General features: G+C 40.6%; 1 long non-coding RNA gene across 1 annotated transcript; it reads left to right on the top strand.

The window, feature by feature from the left end:
• The first annotated feature begins 1,553 nt into the window (after positions 1-1,553).
• Positions 1,554-12,404, top strand: LOC142848773 (uncharacterized). The gene is made up of 4 exons (XR_012910473.1): positions 1,554-1,659; positions 3,706-3,860; positions 10,085-10,211; positions 10,868-12,404. It is a non-coding gene; the product is annotated as an uncharacterized LOC142848773 (long non-coding RNA).
• Positions 12,405-15,167: the final 2,763 nt, after the last annotated feature.

Genomic DNA, 15,167 nt, shown 5'->3' with positions numbered 1-15,167 from the left:
GGAAATTTAATAATAATTTATACATACAACTAACAAATAAACAATATAAAACAGATACAAATGTCTACAATGGCTTGTTCTTTTGCCCTATGATGCTATCGTCAAGTATTTAATCAATTAATTCTCAATTATGTATCTTACACAATTTTTCACTGTTACAAAACAAATGGAGTTTTCTTTCTAGCATTCAAGTTCCCTGGCCCTAACTGAAAAGGAAAACCTAAAATTTAAGCAAGCCAATTTTGTAAGCACTTTCTACAAAGTCTAGTGTATCAGGGGCTTTTGCATCCACACTGTGCTCATCTAGAATACTCCCTCCCTCTGCTCATCAGCCTGTAAACAGTTTGGGCAGAGAGAGGTTAATGACTTAGCACCACATATTTCCCTGATGGAGAAGGACTTTCCATTTTACTCAGGGAAAGGAAATATGTAAGTCATAAAAGTTTTAGTCTTTTTCCCCTGACCCTTCCTTCTCGGTGCTCTGTAGAGGGATAGTTTAAGAACATAGCATCCATGACCTCCCTTTCTGAAAATGGACAGACTTTAAACTAAAGCCTTTTTTTTTTCTTTCATACGACCTCTGTCTTTGAGAATCTTAATTTGTCTGTGTTTTACATGCCTCCATGGTCACCCTTCCAGGCTGGTGAGTGTTTTGCAGAACAAACCCCCCAGCTTGCAGTAATCCACACATTTATCCCCCAGGGGAGGGTACTGAAAATCCAGTGGCCTCCAGTTTCCTTCCTGAAACTCCTTTAGTGTAAAATCGTTTGGACTGCATCTTCTACACACGCATTGCCTTAGCACAATCGTGTGTGTGCATATCCGGATGCCTTTGAGTCTAAGGTCTCCTCCTTAAGATGGAACCTAGGTTTTATTTTTCTCGTTATTTCCAGAACCCAGCAGACAAACTATTCTGCAGGAGGCACCAACTGAAAATTTGCCAAATGAGCATATGACAAATTACTAAGAAGCTCGCACACTTTAAACCATTCAACTAAGTTTAACTTAACGACATTGTCTAGAAATAGCATATTATTGCAATTATGCAAAGTCCCTAGAATAGGAATGTTCATATCGTAGTGTATTTCCCAAACACAGGGATACAAAATTCTTCAGATTCATCAGAGCCATCTTCCTCTGGAACTTGATCGGTACTTGAGAGCCCTAGCATTTACTGTTCTGGGAATCCCCAGGTGATGCTGGCACAGCAGCTGTGACTGCTATCAGAATCATCTCTGTTGTTTGCTAAACTTCTGCAATGATCTGACCCAGAAAGGTAGTGCAGAAATTGAGGACTCCATAGTCAAAACATTTTACTCAACAAATCCATCCACAGATAGATAAGTGGAGTTCACAAGACTTGGGCCACAGTCACGAGCTAACACTGGAATGAGATCTGAGACTTATCTCAAGGATTACATAACTAAAATAGTTTTCTGAGGGAAATCTACCCCACGTTGTCTTAAGATTTGGGCTAAAACTCACTCCCTCCTGATTGTGCAAGGCTCTGTGGAGCTCTGCTCTTCAGAGGCTTTCTGAAAGGGATGAAGTAAACCTCCCAATAGCAGTCTCTCAGTCAACAAATACCATTTCGACATATGAAGGCAAACTTCTGTGCAGACCTCAAGAGGGAGAAGAAGATACTAGGCAGCTGGGAAGGTAAGTAGAAGTACTTTAAAAAGGGATATTCCTGATAACCAATGAGTTTTCAAAGGTCTTGTGCAGACAAGCTCTGAGGAAGGGGGCTATTTCTAAATGCAAGAAGAGAAAAGAGAAAACATTAGAAGGGAAACAGCCTGCAGAGCTGGCCTAAGATAGGATTTCTGAGACAAGACTATGCCTGGAATCCATTGTAAAGACAGCCATCGATCACAGCCAATTCTGCAAGGATGGCCTTAGCCATACAAATGGTCTATCTTTACGTCTATAAAAACAGCAAGGATGTCTTTGTCAGTTAGCTAGTGCCTCCCGTCTACAGGTGACATTGCCCTGGATCTGATTCCTCACTACCTTCTGGCATTTTCTGGCTAGCACTGGCTCTTGTACTGAAATGCGAAAGAGAGAGCAGTTAAAATAGCACAGAGAAAATGGCACTTGTGGTCATTGGCATGGCCTGGGATACAAGAGTGTTAATACTTTAAATTTTAAATGGTCCCCCAAGGTCCATATATTAAAAGCTTGGTCACAGTATGGTGCTAATTGGTAAGTAGTAAAGCCTTTAAGGGGTAAGGCCTAATAGGAGGCCTTTAGCTTTCTGAGGTAAGTGAAGGTGGGGACTGGGGACCCCAGCTATTTCCCTTCTCCCTTTCTTCTCTGGCTCATAACCAACCCAGCAGTTTTGTTCTGGCACACACATGTACCATCACCTTGCCACAAGCCCACAGCAACAGGGCCAGTTGACAATGGGTGGGAACCTCCAGAACTATGAGCCAAAATAATGGGTTTCTCTTCCTAAGTTGATTTTCTCCGTTATTTGTTCTAGCAAGGCAAAGCTGGCTAACAGCAGTCAGTAAGCACTAGACTTGCAAAACGCACATTCATTTGGTCAGCTCTGGATTGCCTTCCTCTGATAGGTAATAACACTGCTCAGTGATTGTTGCCTTTGGGAAAAGTTAAAGTAGAAATGAAACATACCCAGGAAGAATAACAGCCCTTGATTTTATTTTGGACTTGGCATGTCTGTGCCTACCCACACTTTAACAATATGCAATAAACATTTTGGTGTCACAGGATCCCTTCGTTATTGAAAGCCACACAGAACTTCCTAAAAGAACATTTAAAAATAGTCTCCTATTCATCCCACTGTGTAGATACAATATTACATTCAGAGTCAGAAGTAGAACATATTGAAAGTTTCTAGCACTAGGATAAATTCAATTTTCTTTTAGTATCTACATTAGCAACGTCAAAGACTAGCTAGGGGGTGAAGAGAGCACTAAGGAGGTTAGTCAAATTGCCTGGCTGCCTTCATCCTTTCTAAAGTCACCTACCTACATCTACCGTTTTGGTTAAGGGACATGAATGGGCCACTCTGGCTCCACTGATGAATTCATCATCCATGATGTCACACACTGTGGGCAGTGGTAGACACAACTCAATACTAGTCAATCTGATTCTCTCTCAAAAGAAACCTACACTGGCACACTGACAGATTCAGCTTCTATCAGAAGCCATGGTGAAGCCATGAGGACTTTTGGGTGGTGATTACATTGAGTCACATGTAGCAGAGAAGTACAGCCTGGCAGAAAAAGAAAATGATAAGTTATTAAGTCTCCAGTCCTTAGAGGACCTATCTGGACCTGATTTTTTTTCTCATCAGTAGCTAGAGAAGGGAGTGAGTAACCACAGACCCCCAAGTATGGCATGTGTGAGCAGTGAAAGATGTTATTTCATGGTGGCTCCATGTATGTCGCTCAATGGATCTCTATGTTTGGTTTGAGTATCTGCTTGATTAAGTGGTCATAATACTATTCATACTTCTTTCTTGATCAAAATAAATATAACTTTGATTAAGGAAATACCAATAGTATTTGCAAATCTTAGTTTTTATTTATTATTGTGTGTGTGCATATGCTGTAGGGGTTAGGGATATGTACCAGCCATGGTGCACTGATGAAGGTCAGAAGATGATTTGGGGAGTCATGCTCTCCTTCTACTTATTGTGGCAGCATCTTTCTTGTTTTTATCTGTTGTGCTTTATCATAGAGGCATCTATAATCTCAAAGGTTGCTGAATATGTTGGTGCTCTACCCTATGATGATCAGAGAATGTTGCACTTAAGTTGACCCGTCTAGACCTTAATACAGCCTCCGGGATCACCAACCAAAGGCTTGAGACCCTTATTGACAGTCTATTAAAGGGTATGTAGCTAATAATTAATCTACCACAACTTTCATTCTGTACCCAAATTCTCCAGGAGGTTGCATGTGAAACTCTGTTGTGACTCTTCTCCATACAGTCTTCCTTGTTCCTCCTTCAATGCTTCCAAGATCTTTCTGGTCAGTTTGTACCAGCCCCCTAGAGCTCCCTGACTTGACCTTTAGGGTTTATCTGTGGCTTTAGAGCATTCTAGAAACATCGATGGATGTCCTTCCTTCTGACATGTTCCCTCTTTCTTTGCCTGCCTGCTTTCTCCTACTCTCACATACCACCCCACCTCATTCAAGCAAACCATCTATTCTGGACTCATTGTGTAAAAAAAAAAAAAAAAAGATCAGTTTTATATCTCCTGAAGTCTCCACCAGTTAAAGAACTTCACCTACAATTCAAAAGAGAGAGGGGGTGCTTTCGAGAAAGACAAAGACAGGTGGATGACAGGACTCTCAAGAAGAAGAAACTCTCCTGCCATTGTCATCAGAGGGAGGCAGGACCAGAAGGCCCGAAATTCCTCAGCCAAGTTCTACTAGACTGTGAGGACAATGAAGGTGTCAACTTTCCTATTGTGGGTAAGAGGCTTTCTTTCCACAATTTGGGTACTAGGATTTTGTAAGGGCCTAGAGAAGAGAAACTATGCTGTCACTTGGAGGAAACTAGAGGACTCGTCTGAACTCTGCCTTCTTTACAGAAACCTCTTTGTGGCAAAGGCAATTGGAAAGCATCAAGCTGAGGAATGGTTCTGTTGATCCCTGCCTCTCTTTGACTTCGATATGGGAATGGAAATCTCACTGCTAAAGACAGTTCCACATCCCAGCTTTGGTAACAGAGGAATCTACTTTCTCCACCCAAACCTCTCCTAACTGGTTTCCCCATCTCTGAAAGCCTGAAACTGCCTCTGTTTAGCTTGTCTTTTCTTAAAGAGCCCCCATCCACTATTGAAGACACTGGAAAAACCAGCCTCCTAAGGCATTTTTTCACATTAGGTTCTCCTGTGGTTTCTCCTGTCTGATGAGCATCTCTTGTGTCAGTTTCTTATTTTTTTTTTGTAATCTGTCCTCCATAACTATCTCAAACCTGAATTAAATGTTCTGTTATTTTTATGAGAATATGGTTTTAGACTCAGGATAATAGCTGTGTTCTTTTGTCTTAAGCGAGTAGGTCCTTAATATACTTTCCAGAGCCTGTTTGGGCTTGCTTTGTCTGAGTCCTCTTACAGACATTGGAGCAAGGAATTTGCATATGTTCCTATGTGCTGGGGATCCTGTTGGCAACTGAGCTTCTCTGGGAAGTTGTCCATTTAATATCTATGGTACAGGGCAGGGCAGTCAAGAGGTTAAGATGTTTAAGTGAGGTTAATAATAGAGGCTGCTTTCAACTGTTTAGCAAAAATATTGAGGACAGGATCTGCACTGCTTGATACTGTCTAAAGACTTTTCAATTGTTTGCTTTCATGTATGTTTTTTCTTCTTTACTTCGTTTCTTCCACCCAACTCCCCTTCTTCCCTCTTCTTTCATTTTTGTGGAACTGGAGTCAGATCCAGGGCTTTATATATACCAGGCATGCACTCTGTTGCCTGACCTACATCCTCAGCTCCTCCTCCTTCATCTTCTTTCTTCTCCTCCTCCTCTTATGTCATTAGAAAAAGAAGAGCTAAAACATCATCATCAACAATAAAGCAGAAACAAACAAAATAACTGAAGAAGGACACTTAAAAAAATCCCACACTATCTTAGAATTGAGTATAATAGATGGTTATTTATTTAGGGGTAGACTCTCAGATCACAATCCTCTGCTGGAACGGGGGAACAGCAACTGAATCCTGCATCTGGAAAAGAGGCCAGATGTGTGCTTTTACATCAGCATAAATAGTATAAGAGCCCACGCCCAAGTGGGCAGGTAACTTAAAGGCTACTGGCAGTAGGAATTCCTACAGCAAATAACCATTAAGAACCAGGGATGGTGTACTCATTTAATCCCAGTACTCAGGAGGCAGGAACAAGCAGGTCTCTGTGAGTTCAAGGCCAGCATGTTCTACTAAAGCACGGCAGGCCAGTCAGGTTCTGTCTTAAAGAAGGACAGAAGAAGGAATAGAAGGAAGAGAAAGAGGAGGAGAATTTAATCCTGCCTTCCAGCTATGCTTTTTTATCTGAAGTTCCTTTTAATTTCTAGGAATATAGTATAGATAAGATATGGGTAGACTTTCAAGTGTTCTATTCCGTTTGTGAAAACAGCACCTGTGAAGTGGGAAATGCCGATCAAATGGAAGCCTGAGCACAGGAGCCTGCCATCCTCTGCCAGTGACTCCATCAACAAGGGACAATGTTGGGGAACAAAAGAAACAAATCTGTGATGGCGATCAAGTTGAAAAGGGAGGACCCTTGTATGTGGAAGACTTTGACACATCATTGTTTTGGGATAGGATCAGTTGGAGGCAGTTTAGTGGACATATTAATGTATGGAGCTCAGCAGAGAATGCTGGAGCTGGAGCCTGAGGCAATTCCAGGCATGTGGTAGTCGTTCGCTGGTGCAGTGCTGGTGCCCTCCCATATAGAGCAGAGGGCACAGGATTGTGTCTCCCTAGAGAAAGCAAGAAGCATGTAGACTCATGATAAAACAAATGCGCTAACTGCCAAAGAGGAATGCGTGTTTCAGTGTGCATTTTGGTCTCAGAGCAAAGCATCCTCTAAACTAGCTCGTGATGGGGATGAGGCAGAATGTATTCGTGTCTAAGGCTGTTTCCTAGGTGAAGTTTCCAAAATCCATCTGTCACTTCGTCAGTTCTGAGCATCTGTGAGGATTCTCTGATCTGGCTTCCCATTCATGGGAGGCACCTTTTAAGAAATACACTGTCCGTCCGAATATAAAATAAACCTACAAAAGACAGCTATGATTATGAAACAGCCTCCATTCATCAATGGAGATGCACGAACCAGGTCACCAGGCAGTTGAGGACAACTATCCGCAGGAAAGGAACAGCACCAAATCTCAAGAGAAGAGACTATTGCCAGAACTAGAAGAGACATATTAAAAATAGTTAATGAATATATTTAAAAAGGTCTAGATATTGGATTCATAAAACAAGAAGGATGCGGCTATAAAGGGGAGCTGGAACACGTGGAGGAGTTCTTGTAAATTAATACAAAACCTAAAACACACGGTCTGGGGGTGTCGCTCAGAAGCAGAGCACTTAGCATGCCCTTAGTATCCCAGAGCACATCTTAGGACAATTTAGCCAAGAGGTCTCTTTGTGGTATGACAGATCATCAATGATCCACCAAGGACACATCCCTGAGGTCAGCAAGTCTAGGCCCCAGGAAACTGTCCCCTCCTTTAGCTTTAAATGCATACTTCCCAACCCAAATTGGTCCCTAGTATATTTCCTCTTATCAGAGAATATATATTCTCTTATCAGAAAATAACCTGATACTATTTGGTTTTCTCCCCCTTTTTCTGCTTCATTGCTCATATAATTAACAAAAATGAAAAATTCGTGACCAAGCTGTGCTTATCATTCACCAGGCAGTTTTTATTCATTCTTTTGTTTGCCATTAATTCAGCCCCATTTCCTGAGTTCCTCTTATGGGTCATGCACACTGAGCACTGTGGATGAAGAACTGCCCTATACACCCCTCTGAATGCATGATGCCATGGATAGGGCAGCAGAGTGTTTACAGAGAAAAGCTTGGCATTTGAACCCATGACTTCAGGCCTTAGTCACCAGAAAATAGTTATTGACTTCACCACACAACGTATTTCTTCATTATTCAATGTCCTTCTTCATAACTTAGAATATATTGCTCTTAAAGAAGAACTGTTGATACAAATTAAACGAACTGAATAGAAATCCTTTGATATCTGGGGGGGCTCTAGAACCCCTGAAGATATTAAAATTTGTAGATGTTCAAGTCTCTTCTTTTTATTGATTTTATTGAGCACTACATTATTCTCTGCTTCCCTGCCTTCCTCTCCCCTCCTCTTCTACCCTCTCCCATGATCTCTATGCTCCCAATTTACTCAGGAGATCTTGTCGTTTTCTACCTCCCATGTAGATTAGATCTCTCTTAGGGTCCTCATTGTTGCCTAGGTTCTCTGGGATTGTGATTTATAGGCTGGTTTTCTTTACTTTATGTCTAAAAGCCACTTGTGAGTGAGTACATATGACATTTGCCTTTCTGGAACTGGTTTACATTACTCAGTGTATTTTCTAGATCCATCCATTTGCCTGCAAATTTCAAGATGTCATTAATTTTTTTCTGATGTGTAGTACTACATTGTGTAAATGTACCACATCTTCTTTATCCTTGCATTTCTGGTGGGAATACAAACTGGTACAGCCCCTTTGGATGTCAGTGTGGCAATTTCTCAGAAAATTAGGAAACAACCAACCTCAGACACAGCAATACCACTTTTGGGTATATACTCAAAGGATTTTCAATCATACCACAAGGACATGTGCTCAACTATGTTCATAGCAGCATTTTTTGTCATAGCCAGAACCTGGAAACAACCTAAATGCCCCTTGACTGAGTGACCTGCTAACAGAGGGCTCACATTGGCCTTGTGGTGGTAACTGTGGATCAGTGGAGTTTCCCTCACATGGACCGAACTTCTCCTTACTTAGCCCCATCTTTTCCTGGTCATATTCCTGAGGAGCCTTACTTCCTCTCCAGGAAGATGCAAACGTTCTGTGTAGCCATGTGAGTTTATATTTGAATGCATTGCTGTCCAGCACCTCTGAGCACTACAACCTTATACCACCAGATACTTATCATCAGATCTTTTCTACTTCTTTGACCCTGAAGTCCTGAGGAATTAATTACCTAGGAGAGTCAATGAAAGCCTTTCTAATTTGGATGAGAGCCCCCTTCCTTGACAATATCTCAGGGATGTGGGAAACCCACCATTATAGGGTAGCTAACCCAGGACAACACTTTGCTACATCCAATCACAAGGGGTCACTGCAGAGACAAGAATTTGGCCCCTGTCTGTACTTAACATACAAGTTGCCAAATTTAGCCTCCCCTCAGCAGATAGAATTCATCAAAAGTCAGTAGAAATCAATGTAGGCCATGAAAAACTGAGTATCGCCTCACCTACCCTCCCAGGACTCCATGACCAAACAAAGGAGTGGAAACTGAGGCCAGGACAGAGATACAAAAGACACGTAGATATGACCTCTGGAGCTCTTACAGAGATGTGCAGTACCCAATCTTCACCATCTAGAGACTCAGTCATCTGATGTTTAAACCTAAATCATATAGTGGATACTCCAATACATAAATGATAACTAACATCATAAATATGAATGAAACCACACAAGCAGGGCACATGGAAGAAGAAGAGGACTCAGGACAGAAACACAGTAACACTATTTTAGAATAGGCATGGAAGAGAAGACACAAAAGCCTGATAAGAAGTGAAAGGAAGCAGAAATGTAGTCCTTGAAATCCAAGTAGCTGAGATGGCACTAGAGAACCACACTAAAGATGGTTTATCTTGACTGGGACACAATCCCTTGTACCCAATTGTATGGTTTGGCCATAGCAATGACGGAGGAAGGATGGCTGCAGGAAGTACATCACAGGAAGTGGAAGGTAACAAGGAGACAAGGATGTGAGTGTCATCTCCCTTCCTCCAGCCCATCGCAACCATCCTGAAAGGCTGACAGTGTTTTCTCTGCTTTACAAATAAGGAAGTGAATTATCTAAGGTAGCCCAGCAGAGAAATGAGAGAATTAAGACCGATGCCCAAGTCTGAGAAGCAAAGAGCAAAGTCTTTCCACAAGCCGCTGGCTCCACCACCTAAGCCACCCTGGGCTTCTGTACTGACATGCCACACAATTGTCAGAATGACCTCTTCCAGTGCCTGATATAAAAACACACTAAACAGTGGGACAGGAACATGCCTATATGTTAACCAGAGACGTGGTGGGTGACAGCAGCAGCTCCCACCCTCTCTACATGACACCTTCTGTGTTTGTTTTCTGGGCATCTAGAGTGTGCCTCTAAATCCCTTGAACTGAGATACCCGTTTGCCCTAGTGCAAAGATGTTGAGGTGACAAATTCATGTTTCAGGCTGTGCATCTTTGAAGAGCCACCGCGAACTGATTGTTCCTCAACTTTTCACAAATTACAGAACATGAGGCCCACAGCTTTGCCCCAAGTTGTCAACAGGTTTTAATTGTCTCTGCTTTTCCATACACACAGATGGCTATGCTAAGCTTCTCTGAGCAGACCTCTGCTGTCTCCAGGAAGAACAAAACACAACAAATCGAAATCCACTTGAAAGGAAAAATTCTAACAAAGTTCAAAATAGCCGCTTTCCCCCCTGAAGGTAAGTGTTACATAAAGGAAAACAGTAGACGGGACGGTGAAGGGATGGAGGCAGGGCTTTTTAAAAAGCATAACAAAAATGTTAATTTGTGAAAAGAAATGTAAGAATGGCCAAGAAAATTAAGCGAAATAAGGATGACCAAATGCAGCCCAGGAGCCAAATGCATCTCCCATGGCTAGAAATTTGTCACAACACATCTGTTGATGACAATGTCATTTCACAACGTTAAAAAGCTAGATACTAATTTAGATGAATTAAGAAACATGAGATTCATTTTACTGGGGAAGACCATAATCAACATCAGCTTCAGATTTCTTTAATCAAGGTCATTAAAATTCACTACAAATGACCAAGCAGACTCACATGTGAGAATCTGTCTTCAACTAAGGTACATGCAAAGTCAAATAGGACATACTTTGTACATTAATTGAAAAACCATAATTTTATCAAACTGTTTTAAGGGATGTGCCTAAGAATACATGGGACATTAAATTAAGATTCTAGTACCAGATTAAGATATCTCCTCATGAGTTGTTGGTCAGGGAACCTCCAGAGGACCACAAAATAATATAGGCTAATGACATTGTTCTAGGTTTTTTCCACAAGACTAAATTATAAGATCCTATTATGAAAGATATCCTACATTTTGGTTCCAGGACATAGAGAAATCAAGCTGGAACTAAGCTAGAAGCTGCTTCACTACTGGCCAGTTTCATAGCACCAGAAGGAACCATGCAGACTGCTAGGAGAGAAAAGTCATCAACTGTCTTAGCGTGCTATGAACCTTGAGAACTGTAACATTGAACTATCAGGCAAGATATGCATTGATGTAAATAGCATAACTGTTATGGGGGTAAGCACTTTCTGATTAAATTTGAAACTTGCACAGGAGAGAAGTCATGCCTGATATTATAAACTGGGGAAAATCACAGCTGGGGAGGTCATAGATCTTACTATTATTGGTTTGCTAAACTGGCATGTTGTCTAACTGCCTTCTGCATGTTTATGTTTATACTCACAGATTATGAGTATATGAGTCAAGCTTCCATCTTCAGTGGGCAGTAGTAACACAGAGACTCATAACTAAAGTGAGCATCAAAAACCTCCCTCTAAAGTTTAGAGAATACCACAGGAAGAGTGTCAAAGCCAGAGGATGGGAAGGGATGCTATAAAACACTGTCTTCTAGACATGACTCAGCTAGTGAATCCATAACCTCATAGAAACCATGGTTACCTGCACAAGAGTGGACCCGTCAACTTTCCATTACAGATAGGAAAGAGCTCATGAGACCCTGACCCTCCCAAATGAGTTGTAGTCTTACGTTGCTAGGCATGGGGAGTCATAGTCCTCAATGATATAGCCTCTAGTAAGTTTTCATCATGTAAATACTACCACATACATCCACACTCATTAAGCATCCATAATTAGATGTTGCAAGTCACAAAAAGACATGAAAATAGAAGGAGAACATTTGCAATAAGAAGGGGTTTGGTGGGAGGAAGTAAGAGAATAATGAGGGGGATATGATCAAAGTACTATATATTTTTTGAAAGAATAAATAATAATGGGGCAAGGAATGAGAGCTGTGAAGACTGTGTCACAGCATGTCTTCTAGCAGCAAACATCTGGATCCAAACAAGTGAACCAAGCGTCGTTTGTATGACTGAACACCGCATACCAGCGAAAGATAACAATAAGATGATATCAAGCACATATATGGTCCAAAGGTTAAAGCATCTTACGTGATAAAAAGAATTGATAAATTATACTCCATAAACTATACCAACTTATATTCCTGTCAAAAACATGAGAAATGTCTGTGGTTTCTGTACATTTTATCCAAATGTACCCATTATTACAAATGTAGTAGCTAAATAAAAAAGTAATAAGTGATGAGATATCAGAACTTTAATTTTATTCTTCATATTACAAATAAGGCTGTACATTAGTATGTATAAGGAACATTATTTATATTTCTTTCATTATATTTTTGCCTGTATTATCTTTTCATGTTTATCCTGTTTTTATTGGCTAGTTTGACTTATTTATTTAGTAGATATCTACACACAAGCACATACATATATATACACACATATACATGTACACATAAATATACATGCACACATATAGACTCATGTATATGAACACATATACATATGTACATATGCAAACACACATAGATACATATACAACTGACCCCTTTTTATTTAAATTTTTATTTACATTGATTAATACTTTTGTTTCTATTCTAATATCTAAATTTCAGTTTTGTATGCGTAACACGTTAAATAAGGATCTTATTTTGCCAACATGATTGCAAAGATCACCATACATGATAAATAAAATCTCTCTATGTTAAAATTTCATTTCCATTGTCCACTTCATTATACTCTATATTTAGATATGTTTCTAGAATCCTATCCATTTTGCTTACTTCTCATTTGGCAATGTGCCAATACTGGATTGTTTCAATATTGGTAGTTTTATAGTATGCTTTGGGATCAGAGAAGAATGGTCCTCATTTTTTAAAAAAATTCTTATTATCTATACATTTGGTTTTCACATGTTTTTTTCATATTTATGTTTTATGCATATATAGGTGTACGTGTGTGTGTGTCTGTGTGTCCGTGCATGCCATGGCACACATGTGGAAGTCAAAGGACAACTTGGAAGAATCAGTCCTCTCTTTCCATCCTGTGATTCACAGGGGAAAAACTCAGGTCCGCAAATATTATAGTTCTGAAGGGAAAGGTATCCTGACTGTCAGAAGCCAAGCTAAGCCTGGAGCTGTGAAGGGAAGGTATCCTGGACATCTATAGCTGTGAAGGAGAAGGCAGCCTGACTGTCAGGAGTCAGGCTATACCTATAGCTGTGTTATGGTGAAGAATGGTCTCCCCACAGGACGTAGCAATCCTGCTCCCCTCTGAGAGAGCCATTGTAGCTCAGCTCTGCTCCACTTTGCTAAGAGAGTTTCCCAGCAGAAATGTCCTTTGCTTATCTGATCCCTCCAGCAAAAGAAGGTCTTCACCCAAAACACATTCAAGAGATTTATTGGGAGGAAGGAATCCAGGAGAGTGGCTGCCTCTGCCAGGGTGGAAAAGAGCAGGTCCCAACTAAACAGGCACAGGTCTTATATAGGACTGCTTAGGGGTTGAGTTTTTCCAGGGTGAAGAGTTTCAGGGTGGGAATTGGTCAGACTTCAATCCCTGAGCTTGGACAAGCTGGATTTCGTGCTCAGGGATTGGGTGGTTTCATGCTCAGTTGGTCAGGGGAAAACTGTTTCTTTGGCTCTGGTTTCAGGAAGAGGGTGTGTTTGTTTGACTGGCTCTTTTACCCTACACAATCCTCAGGCTTAGTTGCAAGTGCCTTTACTCACTGAACCATCTCTCTAGCCTGCAGATGTTATTTCTAATCAAGTTTTACAGTTAAGAAATGGTTGGAATTACATTGCTCTTATGAATTGAGGGTAATTAAGTTCTTCTTGGAAGAACTTCATGAAGTTGAGTTATTCTGCACATCAACAATTCCTGCTTTTTCCATTATGATTATTTACCAAATGAAGGAGCAGCAAAGACCCTCTCCAGGTGTCCAGGATGTCAGGCTCCTGAAACTGAGCCTGCAGAGTCTTCATTAAAATGACTTAAGGTCTAACTTTGGCTTAATGCTGTGCTCTCATTTTTGTAAAGATATTCAGGAACTTTAGGCTTCTCTGCACGTCCCATTTGCACACCACAGGCTGAAACATAACTAAATGAGTCACTCTCGTGGGGAATAAATATCATCTAATCATGTTTGACCTCCAAGTGCTCTGAAATTAGTTAAATACATTTACACAACCCAAAACACAGCTTCCCTCTACAGAAACAGCAGGAGGCATCACTGCATAAAAAAGGCATATGAAATTATCTCATTTGGAACCACTTCAGAAAACAACCATTGTTGATTAGCATGTAACAGTTTAAATTGATGGATATCAAATTTATTTGATAACTAAATGATCTTGATAATTTTTCTTATTGATTGTTCTCACTAGATAATGATCAAATTATCTGATTTTTCACTTGTATATTTTATAGTTGATTGCTAGAAGGACACTGTCCACTGACTATGAACTAATTCTTCTAGGGTCACACTATAAGTCCATCAGTAAGTTAAGATTAAAGGAAAGAAGTGCTATGTTGCCCCATGAATGAACTAGCTCATCTAGAGGCATTGAAGAAAGCATAGGTCAGAAACACAGCCTCTCACATTTGTACCACCTACTGACTGGTAACACCCTATGCATAGTTCTATAATGAGCTTAAAATTATCAACGGTTATTCTCCTGGACTCACTAATAATCCACAGAATACTGTATAAGGAAACAAAGATAGATTTTAGTTAGTATGGTGATTTGAATTTAAAAAAACTTTCATGGGCTCAAATATTTGAATAATTAGTCATCAGGGAGTTTCACTATTTAAAAGGATGAGAAGGATTAAGGGGGTGGCCTTGTTGGAGAAAGTGTGTCACTGGGGATGAGCTTTGAGGTTTCAAAAGTCTATACCAAGTCCAGAGTGCCTCTCTCTCTCTCTCTCTCTCTCTCTCTCTCTCTCTCTCTCTCTCTCTCTCTCTCTCTCTCTCTGCCTATGGATCAGGATGTAGTTCTTAGCTACTGATCCAGTGCCTGCCTGAATGCCACCATGCTTCCTACCATGATGATAATGAACTAAACTTCTGAAACTGTAAGCAATCCCCCAACTAAATTCATTCTTTATTAAGAAACTGTCTTGGTCATGGTGTCTCTTTGCAGCAATGGAATAGTAACTAAGACAATTCAGACTGTCCAATCAGCCTGAAGTTTACCTTGAAACCCACAAAAAAATTATTGAAATAGCGTTGCTTCTGCCCATGTAGCCCATGAACCCTTTGGACTAGAATCTCCTGGGCATTTGTTTAAAATGTGCATCTTGAGG

Source organism: Microtus pennsylvanicus, chromosome 4, assembly GCF_037038515.1.
Source record: "Microtus pennsylvanicus isolate mMicPen1 chromosome 4, mMicPen1.hap1, whole genome shotgun sequence".
Classification (NCBI taxonomy): Eukaryota; Metazoa; Chordata; class Mammalia; order Rodentia; family Cricetidae; genus Microtus; species Microtus pennsylvanicus.
Note: the sequence above shows the minus strand (reverse complement) of the source record. Positions and strands in the feature narration are given on the sequence as shown.